Source organism: Penaeus monodon, unplaced genomic scaffold (assembly GCF_015228065.2).
Source record: "Penaeus monodon isolate SGIC_2016 unplaced genomic scaffold, NSTDA_Pmon_1 PmonScaffold_2702, whole genome shotgun sequence".
NCBI classification, from domain to species: Eukaryota; Metazoa; Arthropoda; class Malacostraca; order Decapoda; family Penaeidae; genus Penaeus; species Penaeus monodon.
Genome location: NW_023657353.1, coordinates 648 through 27433, shown reverse-complemented (window position 1 = coordinate 27433; position 26786 = coordinate 648). Strand labels below are relative to the sequence as shown.

General features: G+C 40.7%; 5 non-coding genes and 2 pseudogenes across 5 annotated transcripts; 4 read left to right on the top strand and 3 right to left on the bottom strand.

Annotated features, from left to right (window-relative positions):
• Positions 1 to 3845: 3845 nt before the first annotated feature.
• On the bottom strand, positions 3846 to 3962 carry LOC119570442 (annotated as a pseudogene).
• A 13399-nt stretch (positions 3963 to 17361) lies between these two features.
• On the top strand, positions 17362 to 17480 carry LOC119570441. Its single transcript, XR_005228418.1, has one exon. It is a non-coding gene; the product is annotated as a 5S ribosomal RNA (ribosomal RNA).
• Positions 17481 to 18669: 1189 nt separating this feature from the next.
• On the bottom strand, positions 18670 to 18788 carry LOC119570443 (annotated as a pseudogene).
• Positions 18789 to 19584: 796 nt separating this feature from the next.
• On the top strand, positions 19585 to 19703 carry LOC119570436. Its single transcript, XR_005228413.1, has one exon. It is a non-coding gene; the product is annotated as a 5S ribosomal RNA (ribosomal RNA).
• Positions 19704 to 21303: 1600 nt separating this feature from the next.
• LOC119570438 lies at positions 21304 to 21418 on the top strand. The gene has a single exon (XR_005228415.1). It is a non-coding gene; the product is annotated as a U5 spliceosomal RNA (small nuclear RNA).
• Positions 21419 to 22095: 677 nt separating this feature from the next.
• On the bottom strand, positions 22096 to 22258 carry LOC119570437. Its single transcript, XR_005228414.1, has one exon. It is a non-coding gene; the product is annotated as a U1 spliceosomal RNA (small nuclear RNA).
• Positions 22259 to 25688: 3430 nt separating this feature from the next.
• LOC119570440 lies at positions 25689 to 25809 on the top strand. Its single transcript, XR_005228417.1, has one exon. It is a non-coding gene; the product is annotated as a U5 spliceosomal RNA (small nuclear RNA).
• The last annotated feature ends 977 nt before the right edge of the window (positions 25810 to 26786 follow it).

Here is a 26786-nt window from a genome sequence, read left to right as displayed (position 1 = left end):
AGTATACTTTCTTCTTTCTTTGTTGGATTTTTGGCTATCAGCCAACGGCATGCGGCCAAGGTTGTTAAGCCAATGGATCCTATTTATTCTATCAATCTATATAAGGTCATAAAGTTTTGTCTCCCTTAGAAAAGTTATTACTTTACTTATTTTTTCATTTGACAATAAATTTGATGTGAAATCTATGTTTTTTATTCTTAAGTAATTTTTAGTTGTATATTGTGGTTGTAATTTGGGCATATTGTGAGGATATGGTTTATGTTAAGGGTGGTTGTGCACTGCGGGCATTGTGGAGGAAATGTTTTTTCAATATAGGGAGTGAGGTGGGTAAGTCTTGTACTGTTGACCCTAAGGCGGGCCAACACCACCACCTCCCTTCTCTCCTTCCTGTGGGTTGTGTCCCACAGTTCTATTTTTTTGTTTTATTTTGTGTGTGAGTTGGAGGCTTTGCCACAGATGTATTTTGCATTTATAAGAAACATAAAAACACTGAGATCTGTACGAACTATGGTAGTGTCCAGATCGCCAGTTGACCCGTCTAGTTTCTCAGCCTGTTCATTGCCATGGATGCCAGAGTGGCCTGGTACCCATATTAGCTTGATTGATTTGTTGGCACCATGTAACTTACGAATGATATTACCCAGTAGTTCATTTTTAGTGGTTTCTAAGGATTTAATAGCTTTAAGTGAACTTAATGATATGAAAAAACAACTATTCTATCGTGGGTCGTCGATAGTGCAAAATCAATGGCAAAAATTTCAGCAAGAAAGATCGATGTATGATTGGGCAGTCTGAACTTTAGTTCACTTTCAGTCGACCATACACCCGCACCCCACACTTTTAAATGTCTCGAGCCCGTCGGTATATATATAAAAAAAAAAGGGAGATGTTTAATAAGGATCTCTCTGAACCTCTCGCGTACCTCCACTTCCGGCGCCATGGACCTTGGCTGATGGGAAGCCAGGCTTCCATGATAGAAAAATGGGGGGTTTCCCATGGCGCATATTTGAATGAACCAGGGATCGATGGTAGAGAGATCTAAAACCGACTTTTCGACGAGGTCGTGGAGTCTGGTGGCAAAGGGCCTAATGCCACTATTGCCATTAGGAGGGGTTGGGTCTCGAGCCCCTTTGCGGCATAGCTCAGGGCTAAGTGGCCGCGTCAGATTCGGAGGGGAGGTACTCCTGACTCCACCTGAAGCGCTCGATCCGATTTGCACTTCAGGGCCCCAAAGGGACACACACGCAAACAGGTATTCTGCCACAGCTTTCCAAACCTTTCAAACTTGTTCTTGATGCCGAACCCATACACGTTTTGACCCATAACTACTTTATACCTAATTAGGGCTTTGTATACCATTAGCAAAGACTGTCTATCAGCTCCCATTTATTAGCAGAAATGCACTTTAATAAATTCAGTGCTCTTTGACATTTATTTTTTAAATGACCAATGTGGTCTTTCCAATTGAGGACTACTATCAAAAAAGTAGCCCAAAAATTTCTCAAATAATATAGTATGTACTTCTATTAAGCGGTAAGTCGAAGAATACAGTGAAGACACACCACTGACAACTAATATGAAAGACATATTTAGCATATATAATAAAATGCTAACAGCATCTGGTGTTCCCAGGCGGTCACCCATCCAATTTACTGACCAGACCCAACGTTGCTTAACTCGCGATCGGACGAGAAGCGGGCTTTCAACGTGGTATGATCGTTGGAAAAGGACAGAGAAACGTTAGCCACTTTTGTCTCATACTCGTCTTTTTATACATTTCTAATATAACTATATTTTAGTTTTGCATCAAATTCATGACCATGACATTCCAGTCATAACATGAAGATCTTTTCCATAATGTAAACATCAATCACAATCGACCACTATCGGGAATTTTGGCAATTCTAACTTTTTGTCACCCTTTTACTCATTATCGAGCTGTGAAACTTTGTAAAGAATATAAGGTGTACAAGTAATGATAAGAAATTGATTTAATATTACATTTAAATATATTTTTTTCAAAGTGTACTCATTATACTGCATCTCTTGCACACATAAATGATATAGTTAACCATAAAAAATACCGATATTATTGAATTTTAAAACCCTTTTGAGTGTTTCATAAAACATTTTTCCGCTATTGTTGTTGTTATTATCATTTTTTGTATTTGTTTCTTTATGATTATTATTCGCTTTTTTCCTTATTATTCTCATCATCATTATTATTAACTTATGATAATACTGCCATTAACACAGTCATGCTTTTCGTCGGTTCTCTCCCACGCGTATAGCAGTAACATGACAAGATTTATTTACGGAAATGAGAATCGGCATAAATAAATATCGCATGTCTAGTTTGCATAAATGAATAGTGACCCTTAATTAGATTTACTTCCCATGAGTGATCATGTGTTACTGCATGGCAGATAAAAAAAAATTTTCCAAAAAAAGAGGAAAATATCATGTAGATAAACTTCAATTTATGTCACGCAAAATTTTGGGAGCTTTTGACACATACGCCAACGATCAAAACCACGTTAAAAGCACCACTTCTCGTACGATCAGCGAAGTTAAGCGACGTTGTGTCTGGTGGTACTTGGATGGAGGGCCCCGCCTGGGAAACACCAGATGCTGTTGGCATTTATTAGTATACTAAATATGCTAAGCATTTATATACAAACTATTGCAGCTCCTTTTATATCTGTAAGAAATTGAATGGAAATTATGCTTCAGTCAATAAGAAATAAAATAAAAGTCATCGCGTCGGAAAGAGGAAAAAGAATAGGCAGAAAAACGGATAGGATAAATCGTACGAGTAAGGAATGAAACCCAATACTGCATTCTAAATACTAATAGATTTCGCGGCAGTTAGGGAAAATTTAAAATAACCTGTAATAATAATGATATTGTGTTAGTAATAATCAAATTAGAAATGATAAATATATAGGAAAACTTAATCATGATTTTTTTCTTTAGACTATTATCTTTACTACAACCATTTTATACTTATTGTTTTTTTGTAGATACCATTACGGATATGTTTATTACTAACAAAATTTAATATCCTTATTATTACAGCTTCAATCATTTTTCTTTATAAATCTGCCCCCAAAAAATCTGTTCAGTGTCAGAAAACTTAATAAAATGCTTAGAAGCCAGAATTGCACTTGCTTTATTTACATCTATGAGTTCTCCTTTTCGTTTTCTTTGTATTCTTCTCTCCGAGGGTGATGACTTTTACTCTAATTCCTATGGACTGCAGTAATATCAATTGATTTGTTCACATAAATGTAAGAAGAGATGCTACAAATAATCATGAAATACTTAACATATTGTTACGCCGACCGCCTCGTCTCTCTCCCACCAACACAAGGCAGGCTAGGCAGACGGCGTGCTATCCAGAGGGTCGTGAACATGAACAGCAAGAGGCACCGAGCACCACAGCGTCCAGAACACCAGGGGGGGAAACGCCAAGTGGCGAGGCAGGGCACGAAATAAACACAAAGTTACAGTCTTTCCTTTATTTACAAAAAGTTATTTACCTGTACATTTTGTATAGGCACAATACGGGGGGGAACCAGCATGCCACACTGCCCGATACAGCTTATAACAGGGCAACACAAAGTTTATATCAGGTCACAAAGGCACACTCGAGGTCTTCACAGGAGCAGCACCCAACCGCGTCTCCCTCTTGGTTTGGGTTCCTCCGTCACAGCCAGCTGCGTCATGTTTGCCCGGTCCCTTTATGTTAACACCTGCCCAGGTCATCCTTATCATGTTAACACATGATTCGCACAGAGACAAAAGACCCACTGGCGTAGCAATATTCAGTGTATATAATAAAATGCCAACAGCATTTAGTGTTCCCAGGCGGTCACCCATCCAAGTACGACCAGACCCAACGTTGCTTAACTTCGCTGATCGACGAGAAGCGGTGCTTTCAACGTGGTATGATCGTTGGCATATGTTTATTAACTTTACCAGTTTTAAAATTAATATTTATTATATTAATAAATATTAATATAAGGGTATCTTGTTTTTTGCATCACACTTCATTACAATGATTTTTCAGTCATCAATGCATTAATCATCACTTGGCAATTTGAACTCCAACTTTTAAGCACCTGTCGTAAGCTTCTTCCTGATTTTGATTTATGCAACTCTAAAAAATGCAGGGTATACAAGTAAAGTATAAGATAATGAATAAAAAAAATCTATGTACACTTGACATCGTTACTGTAAGTAGGAAAAGTTAAATAATATAGATGATAATAAAACGGGAAATTCTGATTATTATTAAATCTTGAGTGCTTTCGTATAACTTCTTCCTGTTACTATGTCTGTACTTTTGTTGGATTATCAGCATTTATAATTGTATTTGATAATTGTTCCTAGTAATTTTATCATTATCACTATCATTAATTAGTCCTTTAAAAACATGTGATAATTGTTGCTTTCAAAAGAATTATTGTTATGGTAATGGACAATAATGATGTACTATAATCCTAAAAGTCATAATGATGATCACTTTTATGATACTGGTTCTAATATTGATGATAATTTGAATGAAAATTGAATAGAAGTGATGTTGATAATAAGGGTTATGATTGTAACCCTACTACTAATCATCATCATCAAGGGGCTAACGCCGACGGGGGCACATGGCCGCATCCCCCCTTCGCTTCCAGCCACGAGGATCCCTCGAGGCGAGTCTCCAGCAACCCCACGGCCCATCTCTAATTCCTCGTGACAGGTCTCGTCGAGTTCCCAAGCCATGATCTGGGTCGTCCCACAGGTCTCCTCCACCCAGGGGTTGTCTCGCAGAGAGACAACCTGGTGGGCAGGGTTGTCCACAGGGAGACGAGCTAGGTGGCCATATAGCCTGAGTTGGCGATCCCGGATTATGCTGGGTAACAGGTCCCATACCAGTCTCACGGTGTAACCGGCGGTTGGACACGCAGTCCTGTCACTGTACCCCATGATCCGGCGAAGGGACTGTTACAACAAAAAAGGGATCAAGGCGGGACTCCAAGACACTGGATAGCGTCCAGGTTTCCTTCCATTTGAGCAAAACTGGCAGTATCAAGGCCTTAAGACAAAGCAGCTTGGTCCTTCTTTCATAGGTTTCCGACATCTAACGCTCTCTACTGACTTCCTGGTTGAAACCCAGAGATATGGACTACGCTACCAAGGTATGTAAAACTTTCTGTAACTTGAAAAGTCCTCGCCGCAAGCACGGACCGACTGAACGGGTTCCCTATCAGGCCCCAAAGTCCTGAATCTTGGTCTTGGTCCAGGAGACCTCTAGGCCTAGGGGCTTTGTCTCATTGCCCAAATGCATCAAGAGCCACCACAAGTGACTCCAGGGTCTCGGATAGGATGGCAAAAATCGTCGGGAAAGTCAAGGTCTGAGACCTTATTGCCTATTGTTGCTCCACACTGACTTTGGCTAGTAGCTCTGACCATTATCCAGTCCATACAGTGTGGGAAAAATGTTGGTGCAAGGACGCAGCCCTTTCCTCACCCTTGAATTAACAGGGAAGAAGTCGACATACCCCCACCACACTTTACAGTACCAGTATTAGAGGCTTGCTATCAGGCCAATAATCTGTGGGCGGAATTCCCCTGAGCCTCAGGATCTCCCATAACGATTCCCGATGCACCGAGTCAAACGCCTTCTTGAGGTCGTTGTTGGCTGCAAGCAACCCACGACCAAACTCACGACGGCGTTCCCAAATTTCTCGAAGCGCTAGTATACAGTCTATTGGGACTTGCCAGGAGTAAATCCAGACTGGGTCCGGTCTCTGATGCCTCAGTAGGTGGTTGGGATCCATTTCAGAAGAATGTGGGCGAGAACCTTGCCCGGTATGCGAGCAGTGTAATGCCGCGGTAGTTGCTACAGTCCCAACGACCCCTTTCCCTTTCCAGAGAGGGGTGACCATGCCCTTTCAGCAGGTCAGGGGGAATGGGACCAGACTGCCAGATGGAGTCAGGACTGTATGCAGGCCCCGAGCCATAGGTTCACCCCCAGCCTTTAGCTGTTCAGCAGGGATATCGCATATGCCTGCAGCCTTTCCCCACTCTTCAGCTTGAAAATCGCCATCCTAACCTCTGTTAGGGTAAGAGGTTCCTCGCTGGATGGGTGGGTCCGGCACAGGCACTGAGACATCACTTGCATCCAAGCTAACTGTTGGGGGGTTTTACCCGGTACAAATGTTCAAAATACTCAGCCCAACATTCACGAACCCCAACATGATCGAGATGATCCGTCCATTCCGCTGATCGGACTGCAGTCATCTGTGAGGAAGGGCTTAGAGTTCAGCTTTTCAGGTTGGGAGGCAGGGCGAAGGTCATTTACAAGAATGGCCTTCGAACCCCTCAGCAAGATCCTGAGAACGTTCCTTGTCCCTTCTCAGCAGTGTCCCCAGCCCTACGCCCATGGAACGACGCAAGACTTGATTCTCATTCAGCCGAGCTTGCGACACGCTTCAGTGGCCTCTAAGCCTCCAGGGAGATTTTAATTTTTGCCGTGCCCTCGGGGTAAGCCAATGGACTCCTGAGCTGCTTGATTAAAGCGCTTGAGAGTTCCACAGAGCAACTGGGTCTGTCAGGGTTTTTGAGTTCTGTGAATCGGTCAGAGAACTGCCATGGTGAACCCACGGGGACACCCCCTCCCTTAGTCTGCCAGGTTTTTAAAACCTTTGGTTGCCACGGAGGGGACGGGGAGTTTTGAAGGGAACCCGCAGGGTAGCCACAACCAGCCTATGTCCCCGGGGCCCAGAACTCGGCACTCCGGTAAACCCTGTAGTCTGGAGGATCCTCCATCGCGTGCCCAACAAGAATGTGGTCGATCTCCTTGGCCACTGTAACCCGTTCGCTGTACCAAGGTCCAGCGATGCCGGTTGGAGCGCTGGTACCAGGAGCCAGAATCCTCATTTTCTGGGGGGACCTAGCAAAGTCCCGGAAAAGGAGGCTTTTCTCGCTGCTGGGATCAGCTCCTGAGCCATGGGGGCCGACAGACATCTCGTAGCCAGTCGGTCACAGCCGGATACCGGACTGAAGTCGCCCAGAACAATGCGAATATCTCACCGGGGGAATTGTCTGCCACAGATGCGAGTTTGGCATAGAAGCCTCTTTCACATCAATTTTATATACATCGGTAGGAGCGTATACAGCAATAAGAGACATGAAGCCAAAGCATGCTTCAGTCTTTAATGCCATAATACGCTCATCAACCGGTGTCACCTTTAAGTACCGAGGGCTGAAGTCGGCTGGAGATGGCTATGGCTACACCCTGGAGGGGGGTGACCATCGCTGCGGCCCAACCAGTAGTAGGGTAACCACCCACACTGATCGTGCCGCTACCAGGTTATCTCACCTCTGAGAGGGCAGCCACCTCAACTCCCAGTCGCCTCAATTCCCGTGATAGCAGATGTAACCGCTCATCCTGCCGCAAGGACCGGATGTTCCACGCCTACCCGGAAAGCACGCCTGAGGTTAAGCCTCGGGTGGTCACTCTGTGTGCACGCCATCTCTGCCGCCCCCGCCGCCACAGCCCCTAATAAAGGGGGTCGGGAGGCTGGGGACCGCTAATAAACTAATGAGACAGTAAATCAATAATTAGATGAAACAAATGATAATGGTCATGGTAAGATAAAACATAATAGTCATTGTGACCATATATATATTAATGATGATACAGATAATTGGGATATCTATGATGATGATGATAATTATAGCTAAACCAAATGCCGATAGGGGTGAAGAGTAAATTATTAGGCTACAAGGTCACATGTTTCGAGCCTTTTCACTTATCTTAATATGTAGTTTCCTGTTGTGCAAGTTTTTCTTTGGAATATTTTCATATTTTTCTAAACGATTTTCTATAAATGAAACCCCTCCCTACCATGAGTTAACTAATGATAACCAAGATGGCCTCAGTAAACCGCCGTTTTGGGGTGACATATACCATACTGGTGCAAGAAAAGAAGGAAGTAAACGAGGTTCATGAAATATAGTAAAAGAATATAGCAACCCGTGTTTCAGGTGTCACCCATCCCAGTACTTAACAACATCGCTGGTGGGATCTTAACCTTTAATACCATTTGCTTTTGCTATTTCACTTGGTTAAAATACTGCCGCAAATTTTGATAATTTTATGTTCATTATTCTTTTTCAGATATTATTATTATTATTATTTTTATTGTTATTATTATTTTTATTAAAAGTAGTAGTAGAGTATTAATAACTTCCATCTGTTTTTTGTCTATCCTTCTCGCTTTAGCAACGGTACATTCACCTTTACTGTTTTACTGTGATTGAAGCGTATTTTTTTATGGAAATATGTAAGGAGCTGCTTTTAAAACCTTGAGAAAAGCATAAAACATACAGCATATATAATAAAATACCAATAAATTTTTAGTCTTTTTTTATCACCGATTCATTTATAAAAAAAGCGCTAAAAAACCTCCAAATCAATGTTGCCGATCCTGAGCTTTCTAACCGAGATCGGGTTTTTTTCCTGACCCTTTTATATATATATAATAATATATAAAATTTTAATATATATATATTATATATATATATTTTATACGTCCTATATATTGACTATATAAGTGGCACAACGGCGCCCAAAACACCACGAGGGGAAAACGCCACGTGGCGAGGCGGGGCACAAAAATAAACACAAATGCCGTCTTTCCTTTATTTACACAAGTTTTTTAAACCCGTCACTTTTCTATAGGCCAATACAGGAGGAAACCACATGTCACCTGCACATCAGTTTATAACAGGCAACAAAAAGTATACGGTCACAAGGGCCACACAGGTCTTCACAGGACACCCCAAATGCGTCTCTTGCCTTGTTCCCCCTTTGGCTTTTCCTCCACTCTCTACTCACAGCCAGTTTGGGCATGTTTGCCCCGGGCCCCCTTTATGTTACACATACCCAGGTCATCCTTTCCATGTAACACATGTTTCCACAGAGACAAAAACCCCCTGGGTAGCAATATATATATATATATATATATATATTTTATATATATATATATATATATTTTATTATTATATATAAAAATATATTATTACAGACATATAAAAACTGCTGTACATATATGCATATATAATACATTATACATAGAATATAACATAAATGATTTATATGTAAATATATAATATTATAATAAAATTATATTTTATTATAATATATTATATAACCCACATATAAAATAAATTTCTTACACTCTGAAAAAGCTTTTATACATATTTATACACAAATAGACATATAAATTCTTTACACACATAAAACACGACACCACATATATATATAATATTTTTATATATATATATATTAAATTACATATATAAAATATATATATATTATATATATATATATATGTGTGTGTGTGTGGTGTGTGTGTGGTGTGTGGGTGGTTTTTTGTGGTTGTGTATAATGTGCTATGGTGTGTGTGTGTAATATGTAGTGTGTTGGGGTGTGTGTGTGGCACACACACACACACCCATATATACACTCTATTCATATATATATATATATTATATAATATATATATTTTATATATATATCTGTACTTTACTCATATATATTATGTGTGTGTGTGTGTGTGTGTGTGTGGTGTGGTGTGTGTGGTGTGGTGGGGTGTGTGTTGTGTGTGTTGTGTGTGTGTGTATGTGTTGTGTGGGTGTGCGTGCTTTTAAAAATATAGATATTGCTACGCAGTGGGTCTTTGTCTCTGTGCGAAACATTGTTAACATGAAAAAAAGACCTGGGCATGTTTAACATGAAAAGGGCCTGGGCAAACATACGCAGCTGGGTGTGACGGAGGAGCGGAGGAAAAACCAAGAGACGCGGTTGGGTCTGCTCCTGTGAAGACCTCGTGTGTGCCTTTGTGACCTGATAAACTTTGTGTTGCCCTGTTATAAGCTGTATCGTGCAGTGTGACATGCTGGTTTCCCCCTGTTTGTGCCTATAGAAAAGTGTACGGTAAATACCTTGTGTAAATAAAGGAAAGACTGTCATTATGTGATTATTTCGTGCCCTCCCCTCCCCAACTTGTCGTTTCCCCTCGTGGTGTTCTGGAAGCTGTGGTGCTGGGTGCCTCTTGGAGCTGCTCAGTTTTTCACGACCTGGGGATAGCACGCCGTCTGCCTAGCCTGCCTTGTGTTGGTGGTGGCTGAGAGACGAGGCGGTCGGCGTAACAAATGGTGTTAGGAGTGGGATTTGTGATATTTGATCAGTGAGATGCGCCGATTTATCATGTTGTCCAAAGATGGCGGCAGCCATGAGGGAGAGGAGGCTATGACTAAGGCAGGCACGAGTGAGGTGAAGCCGAGCCTGACGTCACCTATCGAATTCGCAGAGGGCGAAAACGACCGTCGGTTGTCCACGTGGACTGGCTGTGGCGTTACCATGGAAGCCATGGTGAAAAAGAAGATGACGTTAGCCCCAGTAACGGTGATGAGGACGTGGCAGACGCTGACCAAGATGAGGACGAGCATTTGGACGGTGAGGGCGATGGTGCTCCTGACCACATCCCAAATATGAACTGGAAACCCATCATTGATCAGCCCAGTGATCATTCCATATCATAAAATGGAATAGATACAGATATATACATGTGTACCTATATATGTATTTACATATATATATATATATATATATATATATATATATATATATATATATATATATATATATATATTATATTTATATGTAAATACATATATAGGTACACATGTATATATCTGTATCTATTCCATTTTATGATATGGAATGATCACCTGGGCTGATCATGATGGGTTTCCAGTTCATATTTGGGATGTGGTCAGGAGCACCATCGCCCTCACCGTCCAAATGCTCGTCCTCATCTCGGTCAGCGTCTGCCACGTCCTCATCACCGTTACTGGGGCTAACGTCATCTTCTTTTTCACCATGGCTTCCATGGTAACGCCACAGCCAGTCCACGTGGACAACCGACGGTCGTTTTCGCCCTCTGCGAATTCGATAGGTGACGTCAGGCTCGCTTCACCTCACTCGTGCCTGCCTTAGTCATAGCCTCCTCTCCCTCATGGCTGCCGCCATCTTTGGACAACATGATAAATCGGCGCATCTCACTGATCAAATATCACAAATCCCACTCCTAACACCATTTGTTACGCCGACCGCCTCGTCTCTCAGCCACCACCAACACAAGGCAGGCTAGGCAGACGGCGTGCTATCCACAGGGTCGTGAACACTGAGCAGCTCCAAGAGGCACCGAGCACCACAGCTTCCCAGAACACCACGAGGGGAAACGACAAGTGGCGAGGCAGGGCACGAAATAATCACATAATGACAGTCTTTCCTTTATTTACACAAGGTATTTACCCGTACACTTTTTCTATAGGCACAATACAGGGGGAAACCAGCATGTCACACTGCACGATACAGCTTATAACAGGGCAACACAAAGTTTATCAGGTCACAAGGCACACACAGGTCTTCACAGGAGCACACCCAACCGCGTCTCTTGGCTTGTTCCTCCGCTCCTCCGCTCACAGCCAGCTGCGTCATGTTTGCCCAGGTCCCTTCATGTTAACACATGCCCAGGTCATCCTTTTCATGTTAACACATGTTTCGCACAGAGACAAAGACCCACTGGCGTAGCAATATCTATATATGTATAAGCACGCACACACACACACACACATACACACACACACATACACACACACACACACACACACACACACACACACACACACACACACACACACACACACACACACACACACATATATATATATGTATGTATAAGTACATATATATATATATATATATATATATATATACATATATATATATATATGAATAAGATGTGTATATATGTGTGTGTGTGTGTGTGCACACACACACACACACACACATCACATATATACACACACACACACATAGCACATATATACACACACACACACACACACACACACACACACACACACACACACACACACACACATATATATATATATATATATATATATATATATATATATGTATATATGTATATATATATATATATATATATATATATATATATTATGTGTGTGTCTGTGTGTATGTGTGTAAAAGAATTTATATATGTCTATATATGTGTATAAATATGTATATAAGCATTTCAGTATGTGTATATGTAATTATTTATATATGTGGGTATATATATATATATATATATATATATATATATATATATATATATATATATATATATATATATATATATATATATATATATTGCTATGCCAGTGGGTCTTTGTCTCTGTGCGAAACATGTGTTAACATGGAAAGGATGACCTGGGTATGTGTTAACATGAAGGGACCTGGGCAAACATGACGCAACTGGCTGTGAGTAGAGGAGTGGAGGAACAAGCCAAGGAGGAACAAGGCAAGAGACGCAGTTGGGTGCTGCTCCTGTGAAGACCTCGTGTGTGCCCTTGTGACCTGATATACTTTGTGTTGCCCTGTTATAAGCTGTATCGTGCAGTGTGACATGCTGGTTTCCTCCTGTATTGTGCCTATAGAAAAGTGTACGGGTAAATAACTTGTGTAAATAAAGGAAAGACTGTCATTTTGTGTTTATTTCGTGCCCTGCCTCGCCACGTGGCGTTTCCCCCTCGTGGTGTTCTGTGACGCCGTTGTGCCACTTATATACGTCCAATATATAGGACGTATATATATATATATATAATATATAATATATATAATATATATATTATATATATATATATATAAAAGGATCAGTGAAAAATCCTAGATCTCGGTTAGAAAGCTCAGGATCGGCAACATTGATTAGGAGCTTTATAGCGCTTTTTTTATAAATGAATCGGTGATAAAAAAAGACTAAAAATTATTGGTATATTATTATATATGCTGTATGTTTTATGCATTTCTCAAGAGTTTACAGCAGCTCCTTACATATTTCCATAAAAAAATACGCTTCAATCAGCAGTAAAACAGTAAAGGTGAATGTACCGTTGCTAAGAGCGAGAAGGATAGACAGAAAACAGATGGAAGTTATTAATACTACTACTACTACTATTAATAATAATAATAATAACAATAATAATAATAATAATAATAATATCTGAAAAAGAATAATGAACATAAAATTATCAAAATTTGCGGCAGTATTTTAACCAAGTGAAATAGCAAAAGCAAATGGTATTAAAGGTTAAGATCCCACCAGCGATGTTGTTAAGTACTCGGATGGGTGACCACCTGAAACACAGGTGCTATATTCATTTTACTATATTCATGAACGCTCGTTTACTTCTTCCTTTTCTTGCACCAGTATGGTATATGTCATCCCAAACGGCGGTTTACTGAGGCCATCTTGGTTATCATTAGTTTAACTCATGGTAGGACGGGTCATTTATAGAAAATCGATTTAGAAACAATATGAAAATTTTCCCCCCCAAGAAAAACTTGCACAACAGGAAACTACATATTAAGATAAGTGAAAAGGCTCGAAAACATGTGACCTTGTAGCCTAATAATTTACTCTTCACCCCTATCGGCATTTGGTTTAGCTATAATTATCATCATCATCATAGATATCCCAATTATCTGTATCATCATTAATATATATATGGTCACAATGACTATTATGTTTTATCTTACCATGACCATTATCATTTGTTTCATCTAATTATTGATTTACTGTCTCATTAGTTATTAGCGGTCCCACAGCCTGCCGACCCCCTTTATTAGGGGCTGTGTCGGCGGGGGCGGCAGAGATGGCGTGCACACAGAGTGACCACCCGAGGCTTAACCTCAGGCGTGCTTTCCGGGTAGGCGCTTGGAACATCCGGTCCTTGCGGCAGGATGAGCGGTTACATCTGCTATCACGGGAATTGAGGCGACTGGGAGTTGAGGTGGCTGCCCTCTCAGAGGTGAGATAACCTGGTAGCGGCACGATCAGTGTGGGTGGTTACACCTACTACTGGTTGGGCCGCAGCGATGGTCACCACCTCTAGGGTGTAGCCATAGCCATCTCCAGCCGACTTCAGCCCTCGGCTGAGGTGACACCGGTTGATGAGCGTATTATGGCATTGAGACTGAAGCATGCTTTTGGCTTCATGTCTCTTATTGCTGTATACGCTCCTACCGATGTATGTAAAATTGATTGAAAGGGCGTTCTATGCCAAACTCGCATCTGTGGCAGACAATTGCCCCCGGCGAGATATTCGCATTGTTCTGGGCGACTTCAGTGCGGTATCTGGCTGTGATCGAGCTGGTACGAGATGTCTGTCGGCCCCATGGCTCAGGAGCTGATCCCAGCAGCGAGAAAAAGCCTCCTTTTCCGGGACTTTGCTAGGTCCCAGAAAATGAGGATCTCTGGCTCCTGGTACCAGCGCTCCAACCTGCATCGCTGGACTTGGTACAGCGATCCGGGTACAGTGTGCCAAGGAGATCGACACATTCTTGTTAGCACGCGATGGAGGATCCTCCAGAACTACAGGGTTTACCGGAGTGCCGAGTTCTGGGGCACCGACCATAGGCTGGTTGTGGCTACCCTGCGGGTCCACTTCAAAACTCCCCGTCCCTCCAGTGGCCACCCAAAGGTGTTCCACCTGGACAGACTAAGGGAGGGGGAGTGTGCCCGTGGGTTCACCATGGCAGTCTCTGACCGATTCACAGAACTCAACAACCTGACAGACCCAGTTGCTCTGTGGGAACTCTTCAAGCGCGTAAACTCAAAGCAGCTCAGGAGTCCATTGGCTTACGCCCGAGGGCACGGCAGAATTCCATCTCCCTGGAGACATTAGAGGCCACTGAAGCGTGTCGCAAGGCTCGGCTGAATGAGAATCAAGTCTTGCGTCGTTCCATGGTGCGTAGGGCTCGGACACTGCTGAGAAGGGACAAGGAACAGTTCATCAGGAATCTTGCTGAGGAGGTCGAAGGCCATTTCTTGGTAAATGACCTTCGCCCTGCCTACCAAGCCCTGAGAAAGCTGAACTCTAAGCCCCTCCTCACAGATGACTGCAGTCCGATCAGCGGATGGACGGATCATCTCAGATCATGTTGGGGTTCGTGAATGTTGGGCTGAGTATTTTGAACAGTTGTACCAGGTAGACCCTCCAACAGTTAGCTTGGATGCAAGTGATGTCTCAGTGCCTGTGCCGGACCCACCCATCAGCGAGGAACCTCTTACCCTAACAGAGGTTAGGATGGCGATTTTCAAGCTGAAGAGTGGGAAAGCTGCAGGCATATGCGATATCCCTGCTGAACAGCTAAAGGCTGGGGGTGAACCTATGGCTCGGGGCCTGCATACAGTCCTGACTGCCATCTGGCAGTCTGGTACCATTCCCCCTGACCTGCTGAAAGGGCATGGTCATCCCTCTCTGGAAAGGGAAAGGGGATCGTTGGGACTGTAGCAACTACCGTGGCATTACACTGCTCAGCATACCAGGCAAGGTTCTCGCCCACATTCTTCTGAAATGGATCCGCAACCACCTATGAGGCATCAGAGGACCGGAGCAGTCTGGATTACTCCTGGCAAGTCCACAATAGACTGTATACTAGCGCTTCGAGTAATTGTGGAACGCCGTCGTGAGTTTGGTCGTGGGTTGCTTGCAGCCTACATCGACCTCAAGAAGGCGTTTGACTCGGTGCATCGGGAATCGTTATGGGAGATCCTGAGGCTCAGGGGAATTCCGACACAGATTATTGGCCTGATAGCAAGCCTCTATACTGGTACTGTAAAGTGTGGTGGGGGTATGTCGAACTTCTTCCCTGTTAATTCAAGGGTGAGGCAAGGCTGCGTCCTTGCACCAACACTTTTCAACACCTGTATGGACTGGATAATGGGCAGAGCTACTAGCCAAAGTCAGTGTGGAGCAACAATAGGCAATAAGGTCTCAGACCTTGACTTTGCCGACGATGTTGCCATCCTATCCGAGACCCTGGAGTCACTTGTGGTGGCTCTTGATGCATTTAGCAATGAGACAAAGCCCCTAGGCCTAGAGGTCTCCTGGACCAAGACCAAGATTCAGGACTTTGGGGGCCTGATAGGGGAACCCGTTCAGTCGGTCCGTGCTTGCGGCGAGGACGTTCAAGTTACAGAAAGTTTTACATACCTTGGTAGCGTAGTCCATATCTCTGGGTTATCAGACCAGGAAGTCAGTAGAGAGCGTTAGATGTCGGTACCTATGCAGAAGGACCAAGCTGCGTGTCTTCAAGGCCTTGATACTGCCAGTTTTGCTCTATGGAAGGAAACCTGGACGCTATCCAGTGTCTTGGAGTCTCGCCTTGATGCCTTTTGTTGTAACAGTCCCTTCGCCGGATCATGGGGTACAGTTGACAGGACTGCGTGTCCAACCGCCGGTTACACCGTGAGACTGGTATGGGACCTGTTACTAGCATAATCCGGGATCGCCAACTCAGGCTATATGGCCACCTAGCTCGTCTCCCTGTGGACAACCCTGCCCACCAGGTTGTCTCTCTGCGAGACAACCCTGGGTGGAGGAGACCTGTGGGACGACCCAGATCATGGCTTGGGAAGCTCGACGAGACCTGTCACGAGGAATTAGAGATGGGCCGTGGGCTTGCCTGGAGACTCGCCTCGAGGGATCCTCGTGGCTGGAAGCGAAGGGTGGATGCGGCCATGTGCCCCCGTCGGCGTTAGCCCCTTGATGATGATGATTAGTAGTAGGGTTACAATCATAACCAGTATTATCAACATCACTTCTATTCAATTTTCATTCAAATTATCATCAATATTAGAACCAGTATCATAAAAGTGATCATTATGACTTTTAGGATTATAGTAGCATCATTATTGTCATTACCATAACAATAATGCTTTTGAAAGCAACAATTATCACATGTTTAAAGGACTAATTAATGATAGTGATAATGATAAAATTACTAGGAACAATTATACAAATACAATTATAAATGCTGATAATACCAACAAAAGTACAGACATAGTAACAGGAAGAAGTTATACGAAAGCACTCAAGATTCAATAATAATCAGAATTTCTGTTTATTATCATCTATATTATTTAACTTTTCCTACTTACAGTAACGATGTGCAAGTGTACATAGATTTATTTATTCATTATCTTATACTTTACTTGTATACCCTGCATTCTTTAGAGTTGCATAAATCAAAAATCAGGAAGAAGCTTACGACAGGTGCTTAAAAGTTGGGAGTTCAAATTGCCAAGTGATGATTAATGCATTGATGACTGAAATATCATTGTAATGAAGTGTGATGCAAAAACAAGATACATTATATTAATATTTATTAATATAATAAATATTATATTAATAAAACTGGTTAATGTTAAATAAACATATGCCAACGATCATACCACGTTGAAAGCACCGCTTCTCGTCCGATCAGCGAAGTTAAGCAACGTTGGGTCTGGTCAGTACTTGGATGGGTGACCGCCTGGGAACACTAAATGCTGTTGGCATTTTATTATATACACTGAATATTGCTACGCCAGTGGGTCTTTGTCTCTGTGCGAATCATGTGTTAACATGATAAGGATGACCTGGGCATGTGTTAACATAAAGGGACCTGGGCAAACATGACGCAGCTGGCTGTGAGCGGAGGAACAAGCCAAGAGGGAGACGCGGTTGGGTGCTGCTCCTGTGAAGACCTCGAGTGTGCCTTTGTGACCTGATATAAACTTTGTGTTGCCCTGTTATAAGCTGTATCGTGCAGTGTGGCATGCTGGTTCCCCCCTGTATTGTGCCTATACAAAAGTGTACAGGTAAATAACTTGTGTAAATAAAGGAAAGACTGTAACTTTGTGTTTATTTCGTGCCCTGCCTCGCCACTTGGCGTTTCCCCTCCTGGTGTTCTGGGACGCTGTGGTGCTCGGTGCCTCTTGCTGTTCAGTGTTCACGACCCTGTGGATAACACGCCGTCTGCCTAGCCTGCCTTGTGTTGGTGGCAGAGAGACGAGGCGGTCGGCGTAACAATATGTTAAGTATTTCATGATTATTTGTAGCATCTCTTCTTACATTTATGTGAACAAATCAATTGATATTATACTTCAGTCCATAGGAATTAGAGTAAAAGTCATCACTCTCGGAGAGAAGAATACAAAGAAAACGAACAGGAGAACTCATAGATGTAAATAAAGCAAGTGCAACTCTGCATTCTAAGCATTTTATTAAGTTTCTGATACTGAACAGATTTTGGCGGCAGATTTAGAAAGAAAAATGATTGAAGCTGTAATAATAAGGATATTAATTGTGTTAGTAATAATCATATCCGTAATGGTATCTACAAAATAACAATAAGTATAAAATGGTTGTAGTAAAGATAATAGTCTAATGAAAAAAAATCATGATTAAGTTTCACTATATATTTATCATTTAATGAAAAAAAATCATGAATTTTCGGTTTATTTATTTCCATAACTGCCGCGAAATCTATTAGTATTTAGAATGCAGTATTGGGTTTCATTTCCTTACTCGTACGATTTATCCTATCCGTTTTCTGCCTATTCTTTTTCCTCTTTCCGACAGCGATGACTTTTATTTTATTTCTTATTGACTGAAGCATAATTTCCATTCAATTTCTTACAGATATAAGAGGAGCTGCAATAGTTTGTATATAAATGCTTAGCATATTTAGTATACATAATAAAATGCCAACAGCATCTGGTGTTCCCAGGCGGCCATCCATCCAAGTACTCACCAGACACAACGTCGCTTAACTTCGCTGATCGTACGAGAAGTGGTGCTTTCAACGTGGTATGATCGTTGGCGTATGTGTCAAAAGCATCCCAATATATGCGTGACATAAAATGAAGTTTATCTACACTGATATTTTCTCTCTTTTGTTGGAAATTTTTTTTTATCTGCCATGCAGTAACACATGATCACTCATGCAAGTAAATCTAATTAAGGGTCACTATTCATTTATGCAAACTAGAACATGCGATATTTATTTATGCCGATTCTCATTTCCGTAAATAAATCTCTGTCATGTTACTGCTATACGCGTGGGAGAGAACCGACGAAAAGCATGACTGTGTTAATGACAGTAATTATCATAAGTTAATAATAATGATGATGAGAATAATAAGGAAAATGCGAATAATAATCATAATGAAACAAATACAAAAAATGATAATAACAACAACAATAGCGGAAAAAATGTTTTATGAAAGCACTCAAGGTTTAAGATTCAATAATAATCGGTATTTATTATGGTTAACTATATCATTTATGTGTGCAAGAGATGCAGTATAATGAGTACACTTTGAAAACTATATGAAATGTAATATTACTCAATTTCTTATCATTACTTGTACACCTTATATTCTTTACAAAGTTGCACAGCTCGATAATGAGTAAAAGGGGTGACAATAGAGTTAGAATTGCCAATATTCCCGATAGTGGTCGATTGTGATTGATGTTTACATTATGGAAAAGATCTTCATGTTATGACTGGAATGTCATGGTCATGAAGTTTGATGCAAAACTAAAATATACGTTATATTAGAATGTATAAAAATGACGAGTAGTGAGACAAAAGTGGCTAACGTTTCTCTGTCCTTTGCCAACGATCATACCACGTTGAAAGCACCGCTTCTCGTCCGATCAGCGAAGTTAAGCAACGTTGGGTCTGGTCAGTACTTGGATGGGTGACCGCCTGGGAACACCAGATGCTGTTAGCATTTTATTATATATGCTAAATATGTCTTTCATATTTAGTTGTCAGTGGTGTGTCTTCACTGTATTCTTCGACTTACCGCTTAATAGAAGTACATACTATATTATTTGAGAATTCTTGGGCTACTTTTTGATAGTAGTCTCAATTGGAAAGACCACATTGGTCAGTTAAAAAATAAATGTCAAAGAGCACTGAATTTATTAAAGTGCATTTCTGCTAATAAATGGGGAGCTGATAGACAGTCTTTGCTAATGGTATACAAAGCCCTAATTAGGTATAAAGTAGATTATGGGTCAATCGTGTATGGTTCGGCATCAAGAACAAGTTTGAAAGGTTTGGATGCTGTGCAGAATACCTGTTTGCGTGTGTGTCTTGGAGCCCTGAAGTGCACTCGGATCGAGCGTCTTCAGGTGGAGTCAGGAGTACCTCCCCTCCGAATCTGACGCGGCCACTTAGCCCTGAGCTATGCCGCAAAGGTGGCTCGAGACCCAACCCATCCTAATGGCAATAGTGGCATTAGGCCCTTTGCCACCAGACTCCACGACCTCGTCGAGAAAGTCGGTATAGATCTCTCTACCATCGATACCCTGGTTCAGTCAAATATAGCGCCATGGGAAACCCACATTTTTTCTATCATGGAAGCCTGGCTTCCATCAGCCAAGGTCATGGCGCCGGAAGTGGAGGTACGCGAGAGGTTCAGAGAGATCCTTATTAAACATCTCCCTTTTTTTTCATATATATACCGACGGCTTCGAGACATAAGAGTGTGGGTGCGGGTGTATGGTCGACTGAAAGTGAACTAAAGTTCAGACTGCCGAATCATACATCGATCTTTCTTGCTGAACTTTTTGCCATTGATTTTGCACTATCGACGACCCACGATAGAATAGTTGTTTTTTCATATTCATTAAGTTCACTTAAAGCTATTAAATCCTTAGAAACCACTAAAAATGAACTACTGGGTAATATCATTCGTAAGTTACATGGTGCCAACAAATCAATCAAGCTAATATGGGTACCAGGCCACTCTGGCATCCATGGCAATGAACAGGCTGAGAAACTAGACGGGTCAACTGGCGATCTGGACACTACCATAGTTCGTACAGATCTCAGGTGTTTTATGTTTCTTATAAATGCAAAAATACATCTGTGGCAAAGCCTCCAACTCACACACAAAATAAAACAAAAAAATAGAACTGTGGGACACAACCCACAGGAAGGAGAGAAGGGAGGTGGTGGTGTTGGCCCGCCTTAGGGTCAACAGTACAAGACTTACCCACCTCACTCCCTATATTGAAAAAACATTTCCTCCACAATGCCCGCAGTGCACAACCACCCTTAACATAAACCATATCCTCACAATATGCCCAAATTACAACCACAATATACAACTAAAAAATTACTTAAGAATAAAAAACATAGATTTCACATCAAATTTATTGTCAAATGAAAAAATAAGTAAAGTAATAACTTTTCTAAGGGAGACAAAACTTTATGACCTTATATAGATTGATAGAATAAATAGGATCCATTGGCTTAACAACCTTGGCCGCATGCCGTTGGCTGATAGCCAAAAATCCAACAAAGAAAGAAGAAAGTATACTTAACTCTGGTTTCCCTTCAAAACGCATAAATCTTTCGCCTTTTACTAAAGATTTCCGTGGGGGGGAACAACTCAATGAGTCTTACTCTTTTTCTATAGCCCACTTCGGTGGGTTCATTAAAATTATATGCTAAGACTATACATTTGATATATTGTATATAGTTCAAGTGGATTCAGTTCTGTAATAAAATTGTTCGAATACCCATTCAATTTCAGCTACACCCTAAGAATTCATATCCATCCAATCTCATCTAAAACCCACACCTTGAAATTTTAGGAAGTGTTAACATTATAGTTCTAAGGGTAAAATACATAAATATATTCTTGAACAATGAGTTACGCCTCAAATTAATATACAAAATTAAGCAGCTACTGATCAATAACATTTACATAAAAACTTTTTTTTTCAAACGTTTTCTTATATATTAGTGATAGTTATATTAAATAAAATAATAATAATAATAAAAAATAGTTGTCCATGTCTTCGATATTGTATTTTTTTCTGCAACTGGCCATCTGGATATCTAATATAGGATTACAAGATCTATATGTCCAGTATGTTACAGAATAATTTACGAGAATAAATAAGAGCCACAAGACAGTTTTCTTCTATTGGGTTGATTTATCATATATATCTACTGGGATATATCAAACCATAAGCATTTAAGAGATGCTACGCCATTTAAGAATCTTTCTCTCGGCAACACTTACGAGAGGTAGTTCTTTTGTAATACTTTTGTATGACGATATGTAAAATGGGGATACCGGATATTTGTATAACGATGTGTAAAATAGGGGGATAGCGCGAACGCAGTCCCCCACTAACAAAAATTGCGCACTCGAGTTAACCACATTTGGGTTAATCGCAGGGGTCAGCGCCACCGGAGTGCAATGGTGAGCCTCGCCCTGGGAGAACCGCCTTCGTGATCACGGTATCTCCTGTGCCAGGTAAGTATGCTAAAACAGCCCACCCGCCGACCCACCATCGCTCACACTCAGAACCTCACACAATCTACAACACTTTATACAAATACCAAATATGCCTTTACTTTTCTCAAGAAACTCTTAGTGAAACACACTTACAATTATATTTCAAAACTATGTTAAAAAGCAAAAACGTTCACCTGCAAGACATTAAATGTGAAACTATCCATTACATATCATACGGTTAATAAGAAGCTTTTCGCGCAATTAATTCTGTCATTCTATACGACTTTTAGCATGTTCGCGATTTTTTTTTTTTTTTTTTTTTTTTTTTTTTTTTTTTTTTTTTTTTTTTTTTTTTTTTTTTTTGTGGTGGAGGGCAAGTGTTCGAATCATACAGATGTGTGTGTACACATACAATTACACCCACTATCCATCCATAAATACATATGGATATAACATGTCCGCATAAATGTAATATTCAGACGATTTTAAATGTACACGTCGGGTATATACCATTCAGATAAGGTAAATAGTCTAATTATTTTTAAGATAATTTACTCTTACCGATTTTTGAAAATGGGGAAATGCTCAGGGCTTGCTCCAACTTAGCCGCGATCCCCCCGTCCACTCACTCCAGGGAAATATCATTCCAATATATTAGTCAATTATTAACATAAGATAATACAGTACCTCCAACTGATCCATTATTCCACTTCCCAAAGTGTATTTACATCACACTCTTTTTTGGGAATTACATTAATATTACATTATGATGTCTGTTATTTTCTGTGTCAAAAAAATATTAACAAATGTCAATAACTGGGTCGACTTAGTACACATATGTCCGGGAAGTTAATCTACTTATAATATCAATATTATAAAAATAATTAATTTTATGGTACAACTCATTGCACAGGATAAGTGTATGCAATAATATTACTATCATATCACCTACTTAGGGTGTCTGTAATGAATAATAATATTTTTTCTACTCATGTACACACCATTGACTCCTCTACAGTGTATATCAAGTGAAGATAGAACGTCATATTTGTACATTTTGTACAGAAATGTGCGAATAATAGGGCTTGAACCCACTCTGCCCACAGAACACACTAGAATCCACTTATCTACAACACTTTCACAACGAAAATTTTCTTTCATTTGTTCATTCTCCTTAGATGAAGATATGAACTAAATTGTTCAATGTGTGTTAATGCATTCTCAATGTTTGATAGTAGGCTACTCTCTAACGAGGCTGTGGTATTAATAATAAGGCTTCCACAAAAGTGTGGACTCTGGTGCTTCCTCGTTTGTCGGTATACGGTGAAGTATGCAATTCATCTATATGCCTAATGTAAACATTATTCTGTTGGCGTCTTATACACCAACTTGACCCCCCCCACTCTTTTAAAAACACGAAAGAAAACAACCGTGAGTGCGATTATTAAACGGATTTCTGAGACTGAGATTTCATCGGGTGGATCGGAGGTATTGCACCTACCGCAAGTGGTATAGCTCTACAGTATCTGTCTCTGGGAGGATATTAACTTAATTTATAAAAACCGTTGATACTCGCATAACAAATAACGTTTAGTATCACCTTAAACTCGGATGTGTGACAGAACCTTCCCACTCCATGAGATACATCTAAGCCTCCTACATCAATTTCAAGTGCATAAGTGAATAATGCGGTCTGATTTTTATATAGAAGTTGAAAATACCCTCCATTACGGTAACTCAAACATACTATTTGGCGATATTACTTCAAGAGAACAAACCACTAGATCCATCGATCCTCTTAAACACATCAGTGCCAAGCTTGAGATGATATGAATTGTTACATGCATTGTTTAACATTGACCATTTTGACAATTTTACGATTTATACTCCCTTTGTCCTGGATTACAGCTAGTTAGTATTCCGTTTTTAAGACGAAATTTCTTTTAATGTATCGTAGTCTATCTGTTTTACACCTTATTCATGGGGCTACTTCAAGGACGCATGGTGACATAAACGAGATTCGGTGTGTCGTTGTTAAGCACGATTCCTGTATTTCATCCAGACTTTCGCGTCCTGGCTGGCTACCAAGTCACACATTTACATGAAGTATAAGGGGTTACAGAACTAAAGAGAGGTATTAATAACTTCATATTAATACAACATAACATTTGGTAGCGGAAATGTACATTGACTGTATAATGGCATCAATAGTACACCAAGCAAACTGCTGCTATTGCCGGGACTGCTTGGTGTGTGTAATACGTACCGGCAAAAAAAAAAAAATGACATTCATGGATATTTGTCCTAGACATTTGAATCATGAAATATTTACGTTAATCTGATAAGCCCAGATCTCAATCTTACAGGTACTCTTTGGATTGTGGAAATCCACAAAGCAAAACTTACACCTTTATTAATATGATGTAATGTTTTCCCCTTGTCAGGAGTTCGTCAACAGTTCTTAGCCTCTTCATGTGGACGACGTTCAACCACTCCGGCCCTGTGTGATCCTTCTGCCTCTCAACACCTCGGTAAACCGATTCAGAACGGTGTCATCAAATCCTCTCAGCACAACACTTGAGGCTGCTTCCTCCCCGCGTCGAAAGGATTACCTACAGTCCTCATCGTGGTTGAAAACATATCTCGCGAGAATCTCGGCGACGATAAAACCCGGGCCGATCGGCACTATAAGAAGTGATCCTTATCATATGTATGGATCATACTTTCCACATTCCTACATTCACTCACAAACTACATTTTACTGAGCTCTTTCTTCTAATACAACGGCTTCTCACCTTTTTGTATGCGCGATATATGTATAATGTATATGTGACTGTAACCTCTCTTGTGCCCATTTAAAATATGTTACATAATCTAACACCTATTTGATCTAAATGGGTTACAACTAAAATATAGAGGTGGGAACCTTAATCGCTATATACTATAACAATAGTTTAAAACAAAAGCATACATTCAAATCACGTGGGCACGAGTGACTAAAACTAAACTTCATCGTTGTCTATTCCACTGCATCTCCGAATGATGTACAGGCTGCACATTTTCTAGGGCCTACAAGAGAATCTAATACTGCGGAATAAAAACGTTCATGTAGCTTTAAAACCGTTATTTCCATGGGTTGATGATTCTTAAGAGGAAATAATATTCCTCCTCATGAAGCAATGTGTTCAATTTCATTTGTTAAGAGTTCTGTGTGTTCAGTGACTACTTGCTTATATATTTGTTTAACGTAAATATCCATAACTACATTTACTTTTATGGCGTGCTAATCCGATTAAATACTTAGATAACAATCGTTTTCCACAACGGGGCGGGGTCTAAGCTTCGCATATCGGACATTATAATAATGGTTAATTTCATGATATCTTTTCTTGCCCTCTCTCTCTCATCTACACTCCTCAATCTCCTTTGTTTGGTCAATTCGCTTACCATACATTCCTACTCTGGTTTCCTTCAAAACGCATAATCTTTCGCGCCTTTTACTAAAGAATTTCCGTGGAGGGAACAACTCAATGAGTCCTTACTCAATTTTTTTGCTATAGCCCACTCGTGGTCAAACTCACCGTATAACATAAATATATAATTACTCTAAAATATTCTTGTTGTAAGGATATGTCTGCATATTATTCCATTATTTTTTGTGTCCTATACCATAGATTGTCACCCTTTCATCCTCGGCTAAAAAGTAATTGCTTTTTCCATTGATAAAAAAAAAAAAAAAAGTGTGCGTGTGTGTGTTGCGCGAACGGCGTGTATGTGTGTGTGCGTGCCATTGCGTTATGCGCATGCGTGTGCGTGGTGTGTGTGTATAGACAATAACACGTAGTGTTCTACATACTATATAATTTACATTTCTTATCGGGATTCTGAGATAACTCTCACAATTATATATATATATATTGTGGTGTGGAATTTATATTTTATCATCAAATATATGATATGATAGATATTTTCTGATTTGTACAACTCCAAAGGTTTCGAATATTCGATAGATAATTTCAGAATACACATCAATACATTTATTACATGTTGCATAATAATTTTTCCAGTTATAAATACGTATAGTCAGGCAAGTTTCCTTCTTATGGGTATTTAAATGAATCACTGGGATATATCAAACTAAAAATATTGAAGAGATGCTACACCATTTAAGAATCTTCACCTCAGTAAGTTGTACAGGTGGTCTACGAGGAATTACTTTCGCATAAACGTGCAATAAGGGGTTTCGCGAACGCAGTCCCCCACTAAAAAAAAATTGCGCACTGAGTTACCCTTTGGGTTTTAACGCAGGGGGCAGGCCCCGGAGGCAAAGGTGAGCCTCGCCCTGGGAAACCCCCTTCGTACCGGATCTCCTGGCCGGGAATAGCTAAAACAAATCACCCCGGGCCCACGCTCAACTTACTGAGAACCACGCGCTCTGTAACACCAAAAAATATCAAAATTGGGCTTTCTTTTCGAAGTTCTACTAGTGAACTCATTATGGGTTTTATTTCTAAATGTCTTTGGAACAAAGCTCATTATAAAATATCCTTATCA